The sequence below is a fragment of the Macrotis lagotis genome, chromosome 2, assembly GCF_037893015.1.
Source record: "Macrotis lagotis isolate mMagLag1 chromosome 2, bilby.v1.9.chrom.fasta, whole genome shotgun sequence".
In the NCBI taxonomy this organism is placed as follows: domain Eukaryota; kingdom Metazoa; phylum Chordata; class Mammalia; order Peramelemorphia; family Peramelidae; genus Macrotis; species Macrotis lagotis.
This window is the reverse complement of record NC_133659.1, coordinates 261,168,214-261,193,857: the sequence shown is the minus strand read 5'-3', so window position 1 is coordinate 261,193,857 and position 25,644 is coordinate 261,168,214. Positions and strand designations below refer to the sequence as shown.

General features: G+C 35.9%; 2 pseudogenes; both read left to right on the top strand.

Moving 5' to 3' along the window:
* The first annotated feature begins 2,679 nt into the window (after nucleotides 1-2,679).
* LOC141512211 (olfactory receptor 9K2-like) lies at nucleotides 2,680-3,631 on the top strand (annotated as a pseudogene).
* Nucleotides 3,632-13,279: 9,648 nt separating this feature from the next.
* LOC141511664 (cytosolic acyl coenzyme A thioester hydrolase pseudogene) lies at nucleotides 13,280-14,376 on the top strand (annotated as a pseudogene).
* The last annotated feature ends 11,268 nt before the right edge of the window (nucleotides 14,377-25,644 follow it).

The window sequence follows — 25,644 nt, the reverse complement described above, 5'->3', positions numbered from 1 at the left end:
CATTTGGTCAATTTGATTTTTAGCTGAATTACATTCCTTTTCCAGTTAATCAGTTTGATTTTTTTTGATGAGTACATTCTTTTTCTAGTTGTCTATTTTTACTTTTAAAGGAGTTGATTTTTTTGTCATTTTTTCATAATTTTCTTTTATGACTCATTTTTTCCATTTTTCTTTTTCCTCTGTCTTTAAATATCTTCTTATTAAGCTCTTCAATAAAGTTTTGAATATCATCTCTATCTGAATAGTAGCTTTTTCTATGTTCATCACTTGTTTTGTTTTTTGCTCATTTTTATTGTTGAGCTCTGATTCTGGGATATAGAAAGTATAAACCTGAGCTTTTTGTGCTCAGGGTGGCATCTGAACCCTGGTTTATCATTTGCCGGGATGTTGCCTATGCAGGCTCAAGTGTTTGAGGTTTGCCCTTTCTTTATTTTTAGTCTCTGGCTATGTTGTAGTTTGCTGCCAACCCAGTCCTGTCTGTTTCTCCAGTGTTCCCAGAGTTCAGACGTTCTCTGGGGATGGGACCCTCCCTGCTGGACTGTTATGTAGCTGCTGGGACCTGGACAGCTGTTATCGAGCTGCTACGATCTGGGCTGTGTCTAGCTATTGCGATCTGCGTTGCACTGTTACTAAAAGTCTTCCATTGACTTTTCCTGCTCTCCTGTCTGACTAGGCTTTACTTCTCCTTTTCCCTCAAAGTGACTTTAGCCAGAATTCCTCCATAATATCTACAGGTGAAAACTTGTTATGATCTTTTTTTTGTGGGGGGAGTGTGGGATCTGTAACATTATTGTCTGTATGGATGCTTCATTTAACATTGTGTAGGAAAAAATGCTAACTTCTGGAAACATGCTAACCTCACGGTGCCATTTTCACTCCTCCCTGGAAAAGGATTTCTCTCTCTTTTAATGAAAACACATTTATAAAAAAATAAAAGTGAGCAAATGGAATAAAACATAAATACTGCTTTCAGTGTTTCACCCACATGGAATCTGTCTTCAAAATGGCAAAGGGAGGTATTGCATTGAATCATATGATTTCTTTGGACCCAAGCTTATTCTCTCCAGTGATATGGGAGACAAAAGGTAATTCATTTTTTTTGCAAGGCAAATGGGGTTAAGTGGCTTCCCCAAGGCCACAAAGCTAGGTAATTATTAAGTGTCTGAGACCGGATTTGAACCCAGGTACTCCTGACTCCAAGGCCTGTGCTTTATCCACTACACCACCCAGCTGCCCCAGTAATTCATGTTTATACTGTTTTTATGCTCTACTTTAGTAGATGGTTAGTGTCTAGAATGAGAGAAATGATCATCCTCTTTCTAAATCAGTCCACAGAGAGATACTGCATTTATTTTGGGAAGGCCTTTGACAGATTGAAAGATAATAAAACAAGGATGACATTTAAGAAATTGGCGGTAGTAAAGGTCATGCCATATGAGGATTAACTGAAAGTAAAAGAATCTTTTAGCCTAAAGTACAGGAGACTTCAAGGGTGAAGGACTTCTGTCTTCAATGTCAGAAGGAACTATTGCATAGAAGATGCTTGCTTGTCCCCAGAAGAGACAGATGACCATTCTGAATTGGGGGGCAGGGGGATAATTTATTAATCATTAATTAATTATTAAAATCACTCAGTGATCAATCAATATGCATTTCTAAAGCATTTAATGTTCATTCCTTTCTGATTCTTAGTGATCCTATTTGCAGTTTTCTCAGTAAAGATACAGAATGGCTTGCCATTCCCTTCTGCAACTCATTTTACAGATGAGAAGACAGAGGCAAATAGGGTTAAGTGACCTGCCCAGATTCCCACAGCTGGTGAGTTTCTGAGAACAGATTTGAACACAGGAATGTCTTCTAACTACAGACCATCATTCTATTCCTTGTACCTAGCCATGTGCTACCTAGGTACACAGTTAATATAGGACTGACCTTAGAGTCAGAAATACCTGGATTTTGCTGCAGGCTATTAAACATTTAACAATTGGCCCTCTTTGAAAACAAATTGCTTAAACAATAAACTTCCAAGTTTAATCATCATTTCTACTATATCTTTAGCACAGTTTGTTTTTTTTTTGTCTGTAGAATCAACAAAACAATAAATCAAACCATGATTTGTAGCACTGTTGATTTTGAGGTATAAAGATTTGTCAATTGGCTGGAGATAGCTCAACAACACTCTTCTGGATTCAGGTTCTTCCTCTGATATATATTATTGTTTGGCTATGGACAGATCATTTGACTTTTTGGTACTGCAGATTAAGTTATAGATCAGTTTCCATACCAAGAAAGATTTAATGGATATTCATGATGGTTGAAGAGTATGCTCCTGTACAAAAGCTTTCTTTATAATTAAAATAATTGTCAACACAATTTATCTTTTTCAGAAAATATGGGAAGATTATTTTATTCATAAAGATTTGGAGAACTGATGATTTTTCAAGTTTGCTCATGCAAACATCCTTCCCTTGGAAAAAAGTTTGCCATTCTCATAACTTTGCTACTTTGGTTTTTCCATTTTAAAAAGATTTAATGAAATAGAGAAGAAAAATAAATCATGAAAATATTCATTAAAAAAGAAATACATAGTGCTTAGCAAAGGGACATTGAAAACATGCACTTATGGAAAGCAGTCAAAAATTGACAAATATTTTCCAGATGTTAGCAAATATCACCTAGATGAAAGCTAAGAATTCATTTCTTGACATTGTCCTTGGTTTTTTTTTTCTTTTCCATGGTGACCAAGGAGCAGACAACCATTCCAAGATGACTGGTTTCATTTTTGTAGGCTTCTGAGACTACCCAGAATTCCATATCATTCTATTCCTGGCATTCCTATTTGTCTATAGCATGGTCCTCTTGGAGAATGTCAGCATTCTGACCATCATCCGATCAGTTCCCGACTGAACACACTGACATATTTCTTCCTAGGCAACCTCTCCAACACTGATATCTCCTAATCCTCTGCTGCGGCACCAAAAGCCATGACCGATTCATTATCAAGTAAATCCATTTTCCTGTTGAACTGTGTGGTTCAATTTTTCTTCTCTGTTCTATTCATGGTAGTAGAGGGATTTGTCCTGGCAGTCAGGGTCTATGAACACTTTGTAGTCATCTGTTCCTGACTATAATATTCCATGCACATATAAAGATGCCTCTTACTTTTGTGACTGGATTACTTTTATTCTAGTGTCACCTTTACTTTGTCCCTCTGTACCTCTAGAATTGTTGACCACTTTTACTGTGGTGAATTGAAATTGACTCAATTGAAATTATCTCATATTCCAACATTGTCTTCAATAGAATGAAGGTATCATTCTTGGTGGGAATCATTATTTACTCTGATAGTCATCATGGTACCTTATGTTTACATCATCTCTACTGTCTTGAAGTTCCAAACTGCTGAGTGTCTAATAAAAGCCTTCCCTACTTGTGGGTCCCACCTTCGATTGGTGAGTTTGCTATATGGAACTGCCTTCTTTGTGTATCTCATTGCCTCCAATAACTGTGTAAAGGGTCTTCTGTGTATTATATCCTCATTACTCACATGTTGAAACCACTCATCTACTCTCTAAGAAACAAGGATGTCTTAGAGTCTCTGAAAGGAATTTTAGGAAAGGCAAAAGTATAGCTCTAAATTTCATATTTATCTTGCCCCCTTAGTTCTGCTATTTTTAAATCACAGTAATCTCCTAAAGGATAAATTATTTTTGGTGGAAAAAATCCTTTCTATCCTATTGATTCAGGATATTGTTGTTATTTAACATAGGCAACGGAATCAGAGATGATACGACAACTCTGAAAATACCAATAGATTTCATTACACCTGCTAGCAACTGGGTCCATGAGAAGCTATTATTTCATAGGGTCTCTGAGTGTGTCCTAAAGATTAGGGGAAATGGTTGTCCCATCCAAATTCTTATTTTTTCTATCACAGTTTTTTAAATATATATTGCCAATTGTCATAATAAATTTCTGTAAATGAGAATTTTCTGTGACTTTTGGGAATACAATTAAATACCAATAGACAACAAAGAAAAAATAGAAACTCTGAAATGACCAAGTGCTTAACTCAGTTTTTACAATAAATTACTAAAAACTGACTATAAAAGAAAATATTAGAGTTTTTCAGGTACAAAGGAAGACACAAAATCATTTAAATGGGTTTTTTAGATCACAAGGATTTCACACTGCTAAAGTCCACAATCTGCACATGAGTTGGTGAGTTAGTATTATTTATCTCTTTGTCTAGGATACAGGAACTAGTTATTCTAATTTGTTTTGCAGTCAAATGTTTTTATCCATATTTTAAAAATTGATAACAGAATTTCTGCCCTTAGTTGGATTTCTGTGGAAAGTGTTTGAGAGGATAGATGTAGGAAAAAAAATCAGCATACATTTTGTACAGGTCATCATAGTAAATGGCTACAGTTTGCTAATTGATTCTCTTCAACTATCTGTTCTCTTCTAAAAGTAAAAGATATTTGATAGTATCATTCAATTCATCCAAAGGTGGTCCATGATCAGTCTTTCAGTTTGACTCTTGGGACCTTCATCATTGCTTTTTTTTCATTTTTTGTATGTTCAATTTAATCTGGTCATTAAGGAAATTTTTTTTTGCTTATCTTTTCATCCACGTGTACATGTATATTTTTAAGTTACAAAATTTCCAACCAGCCTCCCTTCCCCACCCCAACAGTGAACAGTCAGATTAGCATTCTACATACATATTTTTGATAAACATGTTTAAAGATTAGGCATTTTTGGTATGAGTAGCTAAGATTAAGGGAAAGAAATACATGAGACAATTTTTATAAAGTGGTCATCAGATTCTGAAGATTTGTTTTGTTTTGTTTTTCTTCCTCTGGATTGGGATAATGTTGGGATAGTATTGTCCAAAGTAGGTCAAATAAGGTTGACCTGGCTCTCTGAACTGTTGGGAGGAGCTGATTCTATGAAGGTTGATTTTCTCACAATGTTGTTGTTGAGTACAGTTGGGTCTGCTCCCCTCGCTCAACATCAGATCCTATAAGTAATTTCATGCTTCTTTAGAGTTTGGTCACATATGATATCTTATAGAACAATAATATTCTATAGTGTTCATGTACCATAACTTGTTTAGCTACTCCCCAATTGATAGATATCCCCTCAATTTCCAATTCTTTGCCTCTGCAAAAAGAGCTGCTATGAATATTTTAGTACTTGTGCGACTTTTCCCATTTTTTATGATTTCTTCTGGATATAGTCCTAGAATTGACATTGTATAAATAGAGACCCTTGGCTGTCAAAAATTGGATGAGGCTTACTGATTTCTATCTTTTATTTATGGTGTTTTTTGCAAGGCAATGGGATTAAGTGGCTGCCCAAGGCCACACAGCTAGGTAATTATTTAGTGTCTGAGGCTAGATTTGAACTCAGGTATTCCTGACTCCAGGGCTGGTGCTCTATCTACTACACCACCTAGCTGCCCCTGATTTCTATCTTGTAAGAGGCTTCAACTGATTTAGTGACCACTTGTCCCATGTTGAGAATAAATACAAAGAAAACATTTACACTGTAACAAATCTGATTTTAGCAACTTCTGAGACTCCAAAGAAGTTGGTTTCCAAAAACTCCAGTTCAGGTTAGCACACTCCAGTCACCCACTATTACAGAAAGGAGATAGCCCTTTACTCAAGTTCCCAAATAAGGAAAACAATTAAAAAGCCATTAACTGCCTGAAATGTCAGCCCTAAGGCTTCATAAATCTTTACACAACTGTGTATCATCCTTTGTTCAGTGAATTACTATCAACCTGGAAACTGGCCATCCATTTATTATTTTTTAGTGCTTACTTTTTATATTGATATTTTATTTTTTACAAATACATGTTATGAAAATTTTTCAACATTCATCCATGTGCATATGTGTATTTTTAAGTTACAAATTTTCCTTCCACCCTCCCTTCCTACCACCCTCCTCTCATTGGTGAAAAGTCAGGTTAACATTGTACATATATATTTGTGATAAACATGTTTACAGATTAGTCATTTTCAGTATGAGGAATTAGGATTAAGGGAAAGAGATACATAAGAGATATGTTATATAAAGTGTTCATCAGATTCTGAAGGGGTTTTTTTTCGAGGAGTTGTTTTGTTTTGTTTTTCTTCCTCTGGATGGGGTCATCATTGTCCATAGTCAGTCTAAAATATTTTTCTAGCTCTCTGAACTGCTGAGTGAAACTGCATCCATCAAGGTTGACCATTCACAATGTTGTTGTTAATGTGTACATTGTTCTCTTGGTTCTACTCCCTTTGCTCAGCATCAGATCCTTGCTTCTCTAGAGTCCAACCATTTATGGTTTCTTATAGAACAATAATATTCCATAGTATTTATATACCATAATTGTTTAGTCATTCCCCAATTGATGGGCATCCCCTTAATTTCCAATTCTTTGTCACTACAAAAAAGAGCTGCTATGAATATTTTGGAACATATGGGACTTTTTTCATTTTTATGATTTCTTCTGGATATAGACCTAGAATTGTAATTGTTGGCTCCAATGTAAATTAACATTTTTATAGTTCTTTGGGCATAGTTCCATATTGCTCTTCAGAATAGTTGGATCATTTCAATACTCCACCAAAAATGCAATCCTCCCAAAACCTCTCCAACATTGATCATTTTCCCTTTTTTCTCACCTTGACCAGATAGGTGAGAGATGATACCTCAGAATTCTTTTAATTTGTATTTCTCTAATCACTAATGATTTGCAGAATTTTTCATATGTTTGTATTTAATTTTAATTTATTCATTTGAAAACTGTCTATTCATATCTTTGACCATTTATTAATTGGGGAATGGCCATCTATTTTTTGCTAATTAAACTTTTATATTCTAGATTTGCCTCTGAATTCATTGACCGCTAGTCAACTAGATCAAGATTTCTGGTGTAGCAATATTTAAAGAACTCTGGATTAAGAAGTCCCAATGCAGAGTTAAAAGAAATGGCTTGATTGGAAAGGAATTAAAGAAAATTAAAGAGTGAGTGTGGAAGTGCTAGGTGGAAGGGAGGATATAATAATTACGAAGACATAGTGAGCAACTATTTCAATTTTCACAGGAGTAAAAGAAAAAATTGGGTTTTAGTCTTCAAATTTACTCACAGAATACCCTTTCCCTTTCACTACTCCTGCCACTATACTTTTCATTGTCTCTCCAACATTATCTATTATCTCCCCTTGTAAAGGAGTGAAACATTTAGAACTCTTTCTGCTAAAGGCTAATCCTGTCTGTGGAAGGATCTGATCACTTGTGCCTAGTCTAATAGTGGATCAATCACCTACTTTCTCACCTTTTCACTTCTTTTACTACTGGTTGCTTTTTTATCCATCTAAAAATATTGTAATAAATATCTGCTATTATTATGTTTCCACATGAGGTAAATCCCCAGCAACATTAAGTGATTGATCCATCTTAGTCCTCTTCTTCACTATTGAAATTCAGTTATAACAAATATATTGAGAAAGACATTGAAGAAAATGCCCCAAAGTAAGTATATTTTGGCCTTAAGGGAGAGCAAAAACTAAATAGGAACTTGATAAATAGGAACTTTCAGGCAGCCCATATAATGAAGCCTTGCCAAGAGGACTGAATTTCTTGCTTGATGGCCATTTACTCTTTATTTAAATACCTTTATCTTGTCACCTTGGGCCAATGTTGGATAAGCAGGGGACAAGAAGAAGAAGAGATAGAAACAACCCAGAAGGAAGGGAGGAAGAAAGAGGGACAGAGAGAGAACTAAAAGTATACCTCCAAGGCCTTACAAACTGGGTTTTTACTCTTAAGGGAGTTCTCTTAGTTCCCTTATCAGATGATTTCTGGCTGTTATATTGCTTGGAGGATTATGCAAAGGGTGAATTCTAAATCACTTTTTTGCAGAGATATATGTTTAAAAAATCATTCATTGACAATATTATTGATATTTTTTTAATCTAAATTCTGGACTTGGCCCTCTACTAACTTCTATTTGATGCTGCAAGTAATGATTGATCTAGGAAAATCTCTGAGGTTCCTTCTAGGTTTAAAATTCTATGTACCTGGAACTAAAGATTTTGCTTACTAAATATAGTACCAAACTGTTTAGGTTTTGTCTCAGACAAACACAATAAAAAGAAAATTTTAGTCCAGGTAGTTAAAAGAGTACTGATCAGAGTGTGAGAAACCTAAATTTTCTAGAATAGATGACTTTTATCTCTCCCTCTCCCTCCCTCCCCCCCCTCTCAGATTTAAAAAAAAAGGAAGAAAAAGATGTAATCTTTACCTGGAGTCTTTTAGGGGAAAAGATGGACATTCAGTGAAAGAAGAGACTTTCAAATTTCCTGATGAAATGACTAGAGTTGAAAGAAAATTAGATCTGCAAATAAGCAAATGGAATGTAATGATGAGGAACTGCTTATATTTCTGCATGGGAATATGATACTGATAACTCATGAGAGCTTTCTCATTTATTAGGAGAGTTAGAAGAAGCATATATAGACAAGAATCCAGGGGAGTTAAATTTAAAGGCATAATAAATTTTAAAAGATGGAGCTACTAGATGAGAAAAAAATTTACTGAAAGAAAGGGAAAGGTAAAAATAGAATGGGTTAAGTTATTTTACATAAAAGAGGCAAGAAAAAACTTTTGCAGTGGAATGAAAGGAGAGGGAGGTGTGGGGGAGTAAATGAGTCTTACTCTCATTGGAATTGACTCAGAAAAGGAATAATATACATACTCAATTGGATATAGAAATCTAACTTATCCTAGAGAAAACAGGAGAAGGAAGGGATCAGAGTAAGGTGATCTGGTGTTTGGGAAGAAGGCTAGATAATAAAATGGAGGGAAATTTGTAGGAGGTAATCAGATGCAAAGCACTTTTGAGAAGGGAATTCGTGAAAGAAGAGTGAGAATACAATAAAGTGAAGTGAATAGAGTGAAGGGAATAGAAAGGAGGAAAATAAATTTAGCAATGGTAATTGTAGGAAAAAAAATTGAAACAAGTTTCTCCGATAAAGACCTCATTTCTCAAACATAGAGAACTGAGTTAATTTTTTAAAATGGAAGCCATTTCCCAGTTGATGTACAATCAAGGAATACGAACAATTTTCAAATGTGTATATCAATGTTTTCAATTTAAATAATTTTTTAAAAAAGTCCTAACTCACTCTTGTCAGGAGAGCTGAGAACTGGCATAATTATGGGTTATCACCTTATACTTCTTGATTTGACAAGTAGGTCAGAAGAAGAGGATGTTAGTTGTTGGAGGGGATATAGGGAAAATGAGACATTAATGAAGTATTGAAGAAGTTATGAGGTGATTCAACTATAGCATAGTTGATAGAGCACTGGCTTTGGAATCAGGAAAATGGGAGTTCTAATTCATCCTGTGACATTTACTAGTTGTATGACCTTGGGAAAGTTACTTAACCCTGATTGCTTTGCATACAGGGCCATCTCCTGTTGTCCTGATTCATATTTAGCCACTGCATCCAGATAATTCTGGAGGAGAAAGTGAGGCTGGTGATTTAGCACAGCCCTCCTCACCCAAATCCAATTCACGTGCTTATCATGGCATCACCTCTCTGATGTTGGGATCTTCTTCAAAAATGAAGGAAAAATATTAGTGTAATTTGGAACTATACCCCAAAGGCTATAAAACATGCCTATCTTTTAACCAAACAATGTCACTATCAGTTCTAAATTCCAGAAGAGATGAACAATAGGAGTGTAAAGGAACTATGTGTATAAGGATGTTTATAGCATCTTTTCTTATGATAGGGAATTGTAAATTGAGGAGAAACCCTTTAGTAGAGGAATGACTGAACAAATTATGATGATTATGATGAAATGTTATAAGAAATGATAAATAGGATGGTCTCAGTAAAAAACTTGCATGAGTAGATGCAATGGGAAGTGTATTATATATAATGTAATAACAATTTTGTATGATGATTACCTGTGAACAACTTACTTTTCTCAGCAATGTTGTGACCCAGAGAACTGTGAAGGACTTATAAAGAATATTATCCATCCCAAAGACAAAATGGTTTCTGAATACAAATTGAAGCAAACTTGGTTTTCTTGTTTTGTTTTGTTTTTTAACTTTATTTTTCTTGAGATTTCTTTTCTTTGGTGGGGGATATTTGTGGGGGGGATGTGACTATTGTGATAATGTTTTTCATGACTACATGTTTTTAACTTATATCAAATAACTTATTTTCTCAGTGAGGGAGATTGGGGTGGAAAGAAGGGAGAGAATTTGGAATTCAAGGCTTTAAAATTAAATGTTGAAACTTGTTTTTGCATGTAAGCAGGGAAAAATTAAAATAAAATAATAAATAGAAAAAAGCAGAATACCAAATAGGAGACTGATTTTATTTAAAATATGTGATTATTAGTTTTATTCTGAATTTAATGAGAAGGATGAGATTGCTATTCTAAGTGTTTTCCAGATGGGAACAATATTGAATGTGTTAACTCAGCTCACAAGCTACTTTATAAGCAGTTTATTTCTCCTTATTGCAGAGATAAAGCCAAAGAATGACCAATTATATCAGTTTGCCATATTCTTCATTTTAAAAATTAGAAGTTTGAAATTATTATTTTGTGTATCAATATGTCCATTGCAATTATATTTTCATTTTCCTGGAGCCATGACACAATTTTTTAAAAGTTGTGCTGTCAAATAGGTCGATTTCTTTGTAGCAGAATGCTTTCAGGTTTTCAAAATATTTTTTCTTGTATTGTCTCATTCAATCCCCTCAATTGGAAGGAAAATGCTAAAGAAATGATATTCCCTGTTTTATAAATAATAAACTAGGTTCAGGAAAAGGTTAAGTATCTTGCCCATAGAAAATGAATTAGCAATGGCAGATTTGAATGGAGATTTCTCCTTTCTTCAAGGTCAGCACACTTTTAATTATACTAGGCTGTTATGCATCTTTTTTGAAAGGCAATGGGTTAAATGACTTTCCCAAGGTCACACAGCTAAGGGATTATTAAATACTGAGGCAGGATTTGAACTCAGATCCTCCTGACTCCACAGTCAGTGTTCTATCCACTATGCACACCTAGATGCCTCCTATATGCATATTTTAGTGGCAGAAAGGGAAAGCAAAGAGAAAATAAGAGGCCTTTCGGTGAGGGTAAAAGAGGAGAATATAAAAACTAAATTGAAATTTAGCATCAAGGGCAGAGCCAAGATGGCGGCAGGAGAAGAGCCTCTCTTAGGTACTCTCTCCAAAATATTTCAAAAACCTTAAAATTATGACTCTAACTTAATTTTGGAGAGCTAGAACCCATAGAAAGATCCAGTGAGGCAATTCTCCAGCCCAAGGTAACCTGGAAAATAGTGGGAAAACTCTGTTCCCTGAGGTTGGAGGGGTGGTGGCCAGAGTGAAGGAACTTCATCTTCCTGGGAACTGTCCCAGGGTGCCTGGGGTCAGCAGCTACTGACAGCAGAAGCAGTTTCCTGACCTGCACCCCAGGGAGCACCAAGCACATCTTAGAAGATCAGCAAGGAGACCTCTGACAGAGCGAGCACAAAGCCCAGTCCTTCAGTAAGGCCACAGCAGCTCATCACTTAGTGTAGCTGCAGCAGCCCAGATCCAGGAAACACAAGCAGGCCCATGAAGTCACCCAGCAGGAACTTCTAGGCAGCTGGTCCTGAGTGCTCAGCCCACCGAATATAAGGGAGTGGATGGAGACTGTTAAAGTCTGTCATCTGTCGCTGTAATAGGACTCTGGGGCTCTAACCACATTCAGACCCTGGTCACAGTCTAGACTCTCCCATAGAGCAAGGACCCCCCCCCCCACAGCCCCATGGACTAGGGGTGAGATTGTGGTCATTCACAGACCAGAAGAGCAGTCAGAGTGTCACACACTGAGATTCTTGTGGGAGGTGTCCTAATAATACTCCATAGACAATTACTTTGGTCCCATGGAAGACCAAAATACTCAGTCTGAGGATGACAAAGTCCAAGCCTCTTCATCTAAAAACTCCAAGAAATATAGAAGTTGGGTTCAGGCAATAACAGAGCTCAAAAAAGATTTTGAAAATCAAGTAAGGAAGATAGAAGAAAAAATGGGAAAAGAAATGAGAGAGGTGCAGGAAAAACATGAAAACAAACTCAGCATCTTATTCAAGGAGATCCCAAAAGAGTGATGAAGAAAATAACATGTTAAAAGCCAGCTTAGGGAAATGGATAAAATAGTTCAAAAAGTTATTGAAAAGAAGAATGTTTCAAAAAGCAAAATTGGTCAGATGGAAAAGGAGTTACGAAAGCTCTCTGAGGAAAACACAGGTAGAGTGCAGCTAAGGGAAGCTGATAACTTGAGAAATCAATACACAATAGTTCAACACCAAAAGAATGCAAACTTAGAAGAAAATATGAAATATCTCTGAAAAAACAACTGATCTGGAAAACGGATCCAGGAAAGATAATTTAAAAATTATCGGGATACTTGAAAGTCATGATCAGAGCCTTGACCTCATCTTTAAAGAATTCTTACAGGAAAATTGCCCTTCTAGCCTGGAAGCAGGGGGGGAAATAGAAATTGAGAGAATCCACCAATCTCCCCTGGAAAGAGATCCAGAAAAAAACAACCCCCAGGAATATTATAGCCAAGTTCCAGAACTCCCAAGTCAAAGAGAAATAATACAAGCAGCCAGAAGGACACAATTCACATATTATGGAGCTGCAGTCAGGATCACACAGGATTCAGCACCAACTACATTAAGGGCACATAGGGCTTAGAATATAATATTCAAGAAGTCAAAGAGCTTGGAATGCAAACAAGAATCAACTACCCAGCAAAACTGAACATCCCCAGGGTAAAAGATGGACTTTCAATGAACCAGGGGAATTTCAAATGTTTCTGTTGAAATGACCATAGCTGAACAGAAAGTTTGACCTTCAAGTACAAGACTCAGGTGAAGCATAGAGAGTGGAGGAGAAGGGTAAATTGTGAGGGACTGAATGATGATAAACTGCATGTATTCCTTCATGTAAAGATGATACTGATAATATTCATAATGAACCTTCTTATTTAATAGAAGGAGCTTTTATAGAAGCACAGGAGAGAATTGAATTTGAAGGTATGATATATTGTAAAAATCTAGGCAATAGGTGAAAGGGAAATGTACTGGGAGTAAGAGAATGGAGAGGAAGAATAGGCTAAAATATTTCATATAAAATACATTCATGCTCCCTGGGCCACTCGGAAGCCAGCAATTCCCCACAGTGGCCCCAGCAGGATAATGTGCCCAGATGATGCAAATATTGCTGGCAATGTCCATGGGGGGACGATTCTGAAAATGATTGAAGAAGCTGGGGAAATCATCAGCACCTGACACTGTAACAGCCAGAAAGGAGAGACCTGTGTGGCTGCCTTGGCCAGAGTAGAACGCAGGGATTTCCTGTCCCCCATGTGCATTGGAGAAGTGGCTCATGTGAGTGTAGAGATTACCTATACTTCAAAGCACTCGGTGGAAGTCCAGGTCACCGTGATGTCAGAAAACATCCTCACAGGTTCTAGAAGAGTCACCAATAAGGCAGAGCTCTGGTATGTGCTCCTCTCACTGAAGAATGTGGACAAAGTGCTCAAGGTCCCTCCTTTGGTGTATACTCAAAAGGAACAAGAAGAGGAGGGAAGGAAGAGATATGAAGCTCAAAAACTGAAACGGATGGAAACCAAGTGGAAGAACGGAGATCTGGTGCAGCCTTCTAGTAACCCAGAGCCATATACTGTCAGCTACAGCCAGTCCACTTTGATACATCTGGTGGGGCCATCTGATTGTACTCTTCACGGCTTTATTCATGGAGGTGTTACCATGAAGCTAATGGATGAAGTAGCTGGCATTGTGGCTGCCCGCCATTGCAAGACCAACATCGTCAGGGCTTCGGTGGATGCCATCACCTTTCATGACAAGATCAGGAAAGGTTGTGTCATCACCATCTCTGTGCACATGACCTTCACCAGCAATAAGTCTATGGAGATCGAAGTCTTGGTGGATGCTGATCTTGTCGCATTGCATTCCTAAGAGAGATACCGCTGCCAGTGCCTTCTTCACCTACGTGTCCCTGAGCAAAGAGGGGAAGACACTCCCTGTGCCTCAGCTGCTGGTAGAAGCTGAAGAGGAAAAACAGCGTTTTGAAGAGGGCAAAAGCAGATAACCTGCAGATGAAAGCCAAGCAGCAGGCTCAGATGGATACCACCCTGTAGAAGTGACCTTCTACTTGAGCCTCAGCAACCCAGGAAGATGCAGCTGGGGAGAAATCCGTTTGTTCACTTAGAAGTAATTCACTTGGCCAAAAAATCCTATTCACGTTAAAAACTGGTGTTCTGTGAAGTATTTGTAATGCGGTGTTAACCTACAGTATATTCTGAAAATGTATACACCAAAGCTTATTTATATTACTCCAGCATAAATGCTATACAGTATTATTCTAAACTGTCTGACTTCCATTGAAAAACTAAGAAAATCCTACTGTGCCCATTATAAGATATATAAAGAATACAGTGATATTAATAAAGCTCTTGTGGCTGAAGCTAATCAAAAATAAAATAAAATAAAATACATTCATGTAGATTTTGCAATGGTACGGAAGGGGGAGAAGGTGAATGGGAAAGAGAGAACCTTCATTCTCATCAGAAATGACACAGAGAGGAAGTAGCATACATACTCAATAGGGTATAGACAACTAGAGTAAAAAGGAGAGAAGGGGGATGGGGGATGTGGGTAATAGAGGAGAGATTAGATCATAGAAGAGAATAGTCAGTTATAACATATTTTCTTTTTTACTTTTTGCATGGTGTTGACATTGGGTGGTCTCTCTGGGACCATGGGACTGGGTGGTTGCTGGGTTTCTAGGGTGGGATGTGGGTTTGGTTGCTGAGTTTCTGGAGTGGGATGTGGGCTAATGCTCTGCCCACTTGCCATTAGGCTGCCCCATAGCACATTTTTGAAGAGGGACAGAGTGAAAGGAGAGAGAAGATATAATATATGGTAGTGTGGAGGAATGGATGGAGCAAATTATAATCAGCAACAGCAACTGGGGAAAAATATGGAAATAACTTCTTAGATGGACTTATGATAAAGAAAGTAATTCACCCAAGACAGAGCTGATGGTATCAGAACACAGACTGAAACACATTTTTTTTCTTTCTTTTACTTTATTTCTCATGAGTTTTTATATTTTTGTAGGGGAGGGTGTATTATGTTTACTCTTAAACAAGAATATTTTAATAATGTGTAAATAAAAAATAAATAAATCTAAAAAAGAAAATGAGCAACAAATATAAAAAAATTTATTTAGCATCAAGAAATCTAAGATCTTAGCAAATAAGCCCATCATTTCTGGGCAAAATTAAGGGGAAAGAAATGGAAGCAACTTCAGATTTTATAGTTTTGGGTTCAAAGATCACTATAGATTACAATTGTATCCCTGAGATTAAAAGATACTATAGCATATCTGGATAGTACACTAAAAAAGTGGAGACCTCACCCTACTGACAAAAATCCATATCGTATTTTCCAATAGCTATGAATGACAGTGAAAGTTGAACAGTAAGAAAAGCTTAGTACCACAAAATGAAGGAAGGTAGGTATTCTTTGATGGGCATTCCACATATGGGAAACTGAAAGATATCCTTTTTCTTTTCTCTCAAGTGTTGAAGGATTCAGAAAAAGAAGATATATAAGGGAATATCAATCAATGAACAAACTTTTTCTTTAGCTAAGCAAAAGTCTGGACAGGGGGGAAGGAATGCCATATTTTAAGGCTCTCCTAAACTGAAAGAGCTGGCCAGAAGATAGGAAAATGGAGCTAATATGAAATACACCTGAAAGAATACTTTAACCCTCAGTGGCTTCATTTGTAAAAACAGAAGGATGGACTAGATGACTTTCAATATTGTTTCTACCTCTTAAATCTGAAAAGGAGAATGATGAAATATTAGACCTGGAATCAAGAAGACCTAGATTGTAATTCTGAATTAAATGTTTACTAACTGTATCTTTAGAAAAGTCAGATGCAGGGATTTCCATCAATGGGAGAATGATTGAACAATTTGCGGTATATGAATTCTATATGTAATGGAATTCCATTGAACTATTAGAAATGAGGTACTTCTTTAGATTTGAAATTCATAAAAGAATTGCATGAAGCAATGAAGAGCAAAATGAGTAGAATCAGGAGAAAATTGTATACAGTTCCAACAATATTGTTTTACAAATGGCTTTAATAAATAAATTATTTTGACAATTGTAAATGTACAAATTTACTTGAGGACAAGTGAAGAAAGACATCTGCATTCTGAGCAAGAATTGATTAAATAGAAGTATGTATTAAATAATCATACATATATGTATATGCATATTTATACATATGCATAAATAATTTCATATATATGTATAAATAATTAAAAAGTCACTGAATGTCTCTGAACCTAATTTTCTTTACAAGTTAAATAATGGTAGTAATATCACCATCTGTACAGGATTTTTATCAAGAGCAAGTGAGAAAATATATGTAGCAATGATGATGATGGTGTTTCCAAAGCTTTAGTCATGCAGAGGCAATTGACTCATTGTACAATATGTAGCTGGAGTCAATAAGACTCGAGTTCAAATTCTACCTTAGACACTAATTGTCCTATCCTAGGCTAATCCCTTAACAATATACCTGTTTCCTCAACTGTAAAATGGAGATTTCACAGCACCTACCTTGAAGGATTATTTAAAGGTATGAGATCTTATTTGTAAAATGAGATATTTGTGGAAGAGCTTAATACAGTTCCTAGGACATAGTAGAAGTCCCATTAATGCTTATTCCCCTCTCTCTCTTCTCATCTCTTGTTACATATATGGAGGTTACCAAGAGAACCTATATTTCTTCTCACCATCATACAGAAATAATTTCTGTAGTTTAGGAATTCATGGTATGGAGGAGCCATTGTTGGATGAAGTGTGGTATAATGTTGAATTATATTTTAAGTCCAGATGAGTGTCCCATCCCTTTCCTCTCTTCCTTACGTTTATTTAGTGATCTTTTTTAGCATATACCACAGGCCCACACTCTATTCTCCCCACATATACCAAGGATGTTTCTGCCCCCAGAATTTGCCACAGTATTCATACTACCTCTCTGTTGTATCCTGAACTAATTTCTATAACCTGAAGCTAGGATCTTCACAGCCTTGGGGAAAGGGAAGGGAGTCTGGCATGTGGGATTGGGTTTTATTGTGAGTCCTTGAATTAGATCTTTGGATTTACTAGGAAAAGTATCCCTGCTCGTGAGCTAGATTGAAAGTAGTTAGGAATAGGAATAGCATAGAAAATCATAGAGTTCAAATTTAAAAGTATTCTAAAATTAAAAGTTTACATGTCATGAAGAATTAGTTAAGAACAGAAAGAGATGTTCTGTAAAACTATGATCACGGGGAGAATACTTAACCAGGCAAGAAAGAGTGAATCATGAAAGAAAAGGGACAATTTAAACAATATAAAATTTAAGAGAATTTTGCTTGGATAATTTAAGTGCACCCAAATTTATGAAGGAATGAATAAATGAATGAATGCAAAAGTAGCTTTTTAACTTCTGACCAAGATGGCAGAGAGAAGAAAAACACTGAGATAGTGCTTTCTCTATCCCCTCAGAAATAACATGAGAGAAACCTCTTAATAGAAATTTGATCAACAAAACCCAGAAAGAGAAGCTAGGGGAAGAACACCTACTAAGAAGGTCTGTCTCAGGGGAACCTGGGTAAACCGGGAGATGAGAGAGGAAGATTAGCATTGGGGATGGCATCTGGGGAGGCCAGAAGGTCAGCCTCAGCCATGGAGACTTTGGTGAGTGGTGCGTGTGAGATCCAGCTTTAACTGCAGTGTCTACAGGAGGGTGAGTTCCAGCACAGTCTCAGAGCACACCTGGAGAACAACCAGCTGGACCAGGAACCTGAGCTCCATATTTTTTATCAGAATAAACAATAAACAACCCCCCACCCCCTCAGGGTGACAGAGCTCACTCAACAGAAAGAGATTAATTCCCTCCCCCAGGGCCAGCCCAGTTTTCAAAGTCAACTCCAACCCTGCTGCTGAGGACCTCACTCCAGAGAAAGCAAACAGCACTCCCCACTGGCTGGTCCTTGGAATTACTAGGCCAAGTGAACAAAGCCTCTAGGATCCTCAAAAGCAAACCTCTGAGAGCCAGCTCTCCCCCATCCAATAAAAGATGAAAAAAGGCCAGAGAAAAGGGGGACCCATGGAGAAATATTTAGAAGAGACAGATCCTAACCCAGAGAGATCTAGCATTGCTGAGGAGAATATGAATTGGTCTCCAGTCCAGAAAGACTTCCTTGAAGAAATCAGGAAGGAGTTTAAAAATCAGTTGGAAAAATTGGGGAAAGAAATGCAAAAGAAAATTAACAAGTTGCAGGAGAAATTTAACGTCTCACACCAAGAAAAAAATCCTTGGAAAAAACAATTAGACAAATACAAAATGAGACTAACTCTCTCAGATCTTCAATAGGGCAACTGCAAAAGATAAAGTAAGAAAAAACCTCTCCTCTAAAAAAATGGAATTGGCAGAAACTAATGACTTCCTAAGACAAGATTGTGTTAAGCAAAACCAAAAGATTGAAAAAAATAGAAAAAAATGTAAAATAGCTCATCAGCAAAACCACTGACAATGAGAATCGATTGAGAAGGGACAATCTGAGAATTATAGGCCTTCCTGAAAACATTGAAGACAAAAAAAGGCTGGATGTAATATTATAGGATTTAGTGATGGAAAATTGCCCTGATATCTTGTAACCAGAGGGAAAAATAGTTACTAAAAGAATGCCTCGATCCCCTTCAGAAAGAGATCCTCAAATGAAAATATCAAGGAATCTTGTGGCCAAATTCCAGAACTATCAGATAAAAGAGAAAATCCTGCAAGAAGTCAGAAAGAAACAACTTAAATACCAAGGAGCCACAGTAAGGATTATGCAGGACCTGGCAGGATCAAGATTAAGGGATCAAAGAGCCTGGAATGAGTTATTCCAAAGAGCAAGGGAGCTTGGAATGCAGGCAAGAATCCACTATCCAGCAAAGCTGAGCCTTTTCTTCCAGGGGAAAAGATGGACATTTATGGAAATGGGAGACTTCCAACATATCCTGATGAAAAGACCAGAGCTAAATAGAAAATTTGGACATTGAACAGGAGGCTCAAGAGACACATGAAAAGGTAAATAAAATATAAAGGTAAAGAAAAAAAACACTAGCTAATAAGATGAAGCTGGCAATATACCCATGGGGGAGAAAGATTCTCATAAGTCTTGAGACTTGAGAGAGAATATTCTTAGCCAGAACTGACAGACAGTCATAACTTTTCAGTGACTCAAGATAGAATGATTTAAAAACAATACCTCCTTTAAAAGGTGGGGCAGTAAGGAGAAGGGAGTTTGGAGGGAGACTGAATAGGGGTAAATCTCATTGAAACAAGAGGTACTAAAGACTTATTGTAATTGAGGGGAGGAAGGGAGGAGGTGAGAAACACATGAATCTTCATCTCATCATAATTAACTTAAAGTTAACTTAGACACACTTAATCAAGTTAAGAAATTTATCTTACCTTTAAGGCATTAAAAGGGGAAAAGGGAGGAGGGGTGGGGAGGTGGAGAGAAAGGGGGAACTAACAGAAGAAAGGGAAGAAGGGGAAAAGCGAAAGGGGAAAAAGTGAGGGGCGTCAATTTAAGAGGGCAAACACACTGAAGGTGTTTAGAAACAAAACACTGGGGAATATGGATAAAGGAAAAAAGGGGGGAAATACAAACAGAAGGAAGGCAGCATGGAGGGCAATAAAGAGTTAGTAATTATAACTTTCAATGTGAATAGGATGAACTCTCCCTTAAAACCTAAGTAGATAGCAGAGTGGATCAAAAACCAGAATGCTACAATATTCTGCTTTCAAGAAACTCATTTGAAGCATGGAGAGGTACATATAGAGTAAAGGTAAAAGGTTGGAGAAAAATATATTTTGCTTCAGCTGAAGTGAAAAAAGCAGGGCTATAATCCTTATCTCAGACAAAGAAGCTACAAAATTAGATAGCATTAAAAGAGATAAAGAAGGAAATTATATGCTCCTAAAAGGTACCATAGACAATAAAGTAATTTTGATAATAAATATGTATGCACCCAATGGGACAGCATCCAAATTCTTAGAGGAGAAGTTGAAAGAGCTACAGAAAGACAAAGACAGCAAAACTCTACTAGTGGGAGACTGCAACCTCCAGCTCTCAGATTTAGATAAATCAAATCATAAAATAAACAAGAAGGAAGATAAGGAGGTAAATAGATTGTTAGAACACCTACATATGATAGACCTATGGAGGAAACTGAATGGGGATAGAAAGGAATATACTTTTTTTCTGTAGTACATGGCACTTACACAAAAATTGACCATGTACTAGGACATAAAAACCTAATGATCAATTACAGAAAGACAGAAATAGTGAATACATGTTTCGCAGATCATAATGCAATAAAAATCATATGCAATACTGGGCCAGGGAGATATAGACCCAGAAATGATTGGAACCTGAATAGCCTCATTTTAAAGAATGAGTGAATCAAGCAAAAAATTATAGAAAGAATTATTTTATCCTAGATAATGGCAATAATGATACAACATATCAAAACCTATGGGATACACTCAAGGTGGCTGTTAGGGAATATATTATATCTTTAAATATTTATATGAATAAATTAGAGAAGGAAGAAATCAATGGAGTAAATATGCAACTAAAAAAAATAGAGAAAGAACAAATTAAAAACTCCCAATTAAATGCCAAATGAGAAATTCTAAAAATTAAAGGTGATATTAAGAAAATTGAAAGAAGGAAAACTATTGAACTAATAAATAAAACCAAGAGTTGGTTTTATGAGAAAACCAATAAAATTGATAGAGCTGTGGTCAATTGATTAAAAAAAGGAAAGAAGAAAACCAAATTGCTAGTATCATAACTGAAAAAGGTGAACTTACCAGCAATGAGGAAGAAATTAAAGTAATAATACAGAATTATTTTGCCCAACTCTATGCCAATACATTTGACAATCTAAGTGAATTGGATAGATATTTACAAAAATATAAGTTACCCAGATTAAATGGAAGAGGAAACTAAAGAGGAAATCAAAAAGAAGAAATTCAACAAGCCATTATTGAATTCCCTAAGAAAAAATATCCAGGGTCAGATAGATTCACAAGTGAATTCTATCAAACATTTAAGAAACAATTGGTTCCAATTCTATATAAATTCTTTGGAAAAATAGGTGAAGGGGCAGCTAGGAGGCACAGTGGATAGAGCACTGGCCCTGGAGTCAGGAGTACCTGAGTTAAAATCTGGCCTCAGACACTTAATAATTAACTAGCTGTGTGGCCTTGGGCAAGCCACTTAAACCCTTTTGCCTTACAAAAACCTAAAAAAAGAATAAAAGAAAAATAGGTAAAGATAGATTTCTGCCCAACTCTTTCTATGATACCCATATGGTGCTGATACCTAAACCAGGAAAGAAAATTACAGACCTAGCTCCCTATTGAATATAGATGCAAAAATCTTAAATAAAATCTTAGCAAAATGATTACAACAAATTATTACTAGGATAATACATTATGATCAAGTAGGATTATCTCAAGAATGCAGGGTTGGTTCAATATTAGGAAAACTGCAGTATAATTAATTATAACAACAACATACCTGTCAGAAATCATATGGTCATATCAATAGATGCTGAAAAGCATTTGATAAAATGCTGCACCCATTCCATCTGAAAACACTAGAGTGTAGGAATAAATAGTTTTTTTCCCTTAGAATAATAAGTAGTATCTATCAGAAACCATCAACAAGCAGTATATGCAAGGGGGATAGGCTTGAGGCATTCCCAATAAAATCAGGGGTGAAACAAGGATGCCCATTATCACCACTACTATTTAATATTATATTAGAAATATTAGCTTCAGAAATTAGAGAAGAAAAAGAAATTGAAGGAATTAGAATTGGGAAGGAAGAGACAAATCTCTCACTCTTTGGAGATGACATGATGGTATACCTAGAGAATCCCAAGAAATCATCCAAAAAACTACTGGAAACAATTAGCAATTTTAGCAAAGTTTCAGGTTATAAATTAAAACCTCATAAACCCTCAACTTTTCTATATGTGACTAGCAAGATACAGCAGAAAGAGCTAGAAAGAGAAATCCTATTCAAAGTAACCTCAGACAATATAAAATACCTGGGAGTCTATTTGCCAAGACGACTCAAGAAACTTTTTGAAAACAATTATAAAACACTTCTCACACAAATTAAATCAGATTTAAATAAGTGGGCAAACATCAACTGTTCATGGATAGGTTGAGATAATATAATAAAAATGACAATTCTACCAAAACTAAACTACTTGTTTATCACCCTACCTATCAAAATTCCAAAAAATTACTCTAATGAGTTAGAAAAAGTTGTAAGTAAATTTATATGGAGAAATAAAAAATCAAAAATCTCCAGGGATTCAATAAAAAAAGTGCAAAAGAAGGTGACTTAGCCTTATCAGATCTGAAATTATATTATAAAGCATCAGAACTCCAAACTGTCTGGTATTGGCTCAGAAATAGAGTCATGGATCAGTGTAATAGATTAGGTGCAATAGCAGGAAATGATTATAGTAATATGCTGTATGATAAACCCAAAGAGTCCAGCTAGTGGGATAAAAACTCTCTCTTCGATAAAAACTGTTGGGAAAATTGGATGTTAGTGTGGAAGAAAATTAGATTAGACCAACACCTCACACACTATACCAAGATAAGATCCAAATGGATACAGGATTTAGACATAAAAACTATATTATAAGCAAACTAGAAGATCAAGGACTAGTTTATCTGTCAGATCTGTAGAAAGGGAAGCACTTTATGATTAAGGAAGAGATGGAGGACATGATTAAAAAGAAACTAGATGATTTTGATTACATTAAATTGAAAAGCTTTTGCACAGACAAAACCACTGTATCCAAGATCAAAAGAAATGTAAATTGGGAAGCAATTTTTACAACTAGTGTTTCTGGCAAAGGACTCATTTCTAAAATATACAGAGAACCATGTCAGATTTTCAAAAAAACAAGTCATTCCCCAATTGGCAAATGGTCAAAGGATATGCAAAGGCAATTTACAGCTGAGGAAATCAAAGCAATCTATAGTCATATGAAAAACTGCTCCAAATCATTACTTATTAGACAAATGCAAATTAAAGCATCTTTGAGTTACCACCTCACACCTCTGAGACTGGCCAATATGTCCAGAAAGGCCAATGATCAATGTTGGAAGCTATGTGGGAAATCTGGGACATTAATACATTGTTGGTGGAATTGTGAACTAATCTAGCTTTTAGGATTATGCCCAAAGGGCAACAAAACCATTTGACCCAGCAATACCACTACTGCATCTATACCCTGAAGAGATGATAAAAGAGTAAAAACATCATTTGTACAAAAATATTTTTAGCAGCCCTGTTTATAGTGGCAAAAAATTGGAAATTAAGGGTATATCCTTCATTTGGGAAATGACTTAACAAACTGTGGTATATGTATGTCATGAAACACTTTTGTTCTATTAGAAGCCAGGAGGGATGGGAATTCAGGGAAGCCTGGAAAGATTTGTATGAACTGATGCTGAGCAAGATAAGCAGAACCAGAAAACCACTGTACAGCCTAACAGCAACATGGAGGTGATGATCAACCCTGATGGACTCGCTCATCCCTTCAGTGCAACAACCAGGGACAATTTTGAGCTATCTGGATGCCAGCTGTATCCAGAGAAAGAATTATGGACTTTTATTATATTATTATGTAATTTTACTATCTCATACTTTATATTTCTTCCTTAAGGATATGATCTCTCTGTCATCACATTCAACAGAAATCAATGTGTAACGTGGAACTAATGTAAAGACTAAAAGAATGCCTTCTGTGGGGGTTGGGGGGGAGGGAAGCAAGAATGGGGGAAAAATTGTAAAATTTAAAATAAATAAAATTCAAAATAAATAAAATTTTTCCAAAATCCTTTGGAAAACAATTTGGAATTATGTGAGAGATCATTAAAATCTTGCATATATAAATCTCACCTTAAAATCTCATATATAAATCTTACCTAGGATGATCATTCAAGAATAAAAGTCTCCATATATGCTAAAACATTTGTATTAGCACTCTTTTGTGGTAATCAAAAGTTGGAAAATAATTAAGAATTTATATACATATGGGAAGACCAATATAAAAGGATGCACATTGTAGGAAACAGCATCAGAAACCATAATTTTTACTATATACAATGAACGGCTTAGTTGTCCCCTTCAATGATCTTTGAACCAAAGGATACAGAATCGGGCAATGTTTCCATTTGAAAAAAAACCCAGCTCTTCTCATTATTCTCTGTTTCCATATTGCTTGACATCTCACAGAATCTTAGGCATAACTTTCCTGATGTATGAAAAGGGAGCAATTTTTCAGTAATTTGAACATTCCTCAGCATTGATCTTTAGGTTTTGGACATAAACTGACCTTTTCCAATCTAGTGATCACTATTGGGCTCTGCAAATTTGTGAGTATATTGAGTGCAACACTTTAACTGAAACATCTTTTGAGATTTTAAATAGTTCAGGTGGAATTCCATCAACCTCAACTTGCTTCAGCAATGTTTCCTAAGGTTCATTTAATTTCATTCTTCAGGATATCTGGATCCTTGTCAATCATGACACCACTTTGGTTACTGATGATGTTACTCTTTTTTTTTCTATAGTTTTTTTGGTGTATTCTTGTCACCTCTTCTTAATCTCTTCTGCTTTTGTTAAATCCCTAAATTTTTTTCTTTTATCATGTTCATTTTTAATGAAATATTCCCATAATAACTCTAATTTTCTTGAAGAGATTTTTGCTTTTCCCCTTAAATTGTTTTCTTCTATTTCTTTGTATTGTTCATTTAAGAAAACATTATCTCTCTTTGAACTCTGGATTTCTGGATTCAATATACATTTTTCAAATATGAGATGATGGATGTCTCCTATCGTAATCAGGGTTCATAGATGTGGGATATTTCCAAACTGTGGTTCTGTAGGAGAATTGTGAATCTCTTGGATAGCAAGGAAATCAAATCAGTCAAAATGAACAGAAATTAATTCAGGCTATTTAATGGAGGTTCAAATGCTGATGCTGAATCTTAAAGACTTTTGTGACATAATGAGAAGATAGGACTCATTGGCAAAGATCTTGATGTTGGGAAATATTGAAGGCAAAAAAGAGATGAAAGAGAATGAGGTTAATCATGTCAGTCTTAATTACTTTCATTAAAAATGAAATAGCGTAAAGTTAGTTTATACATGAAGTTTATTATCTAAGATTTACCCAGCATCTATCCCATAGGTTGAATAATTTATTAAAGATGCCCCCCAGAGAATAAAGATGGAATAGGATTTATAGAAAACACACAAAGAGTCATAACTTTGGGGGTAGGTCAACTACTCAGGATGCACATTAGTACTTAATGGTGCCAATTATTTTATGATCCTCTTAGTCATCTAAGAGGTAGGTTCTTTGTCAGA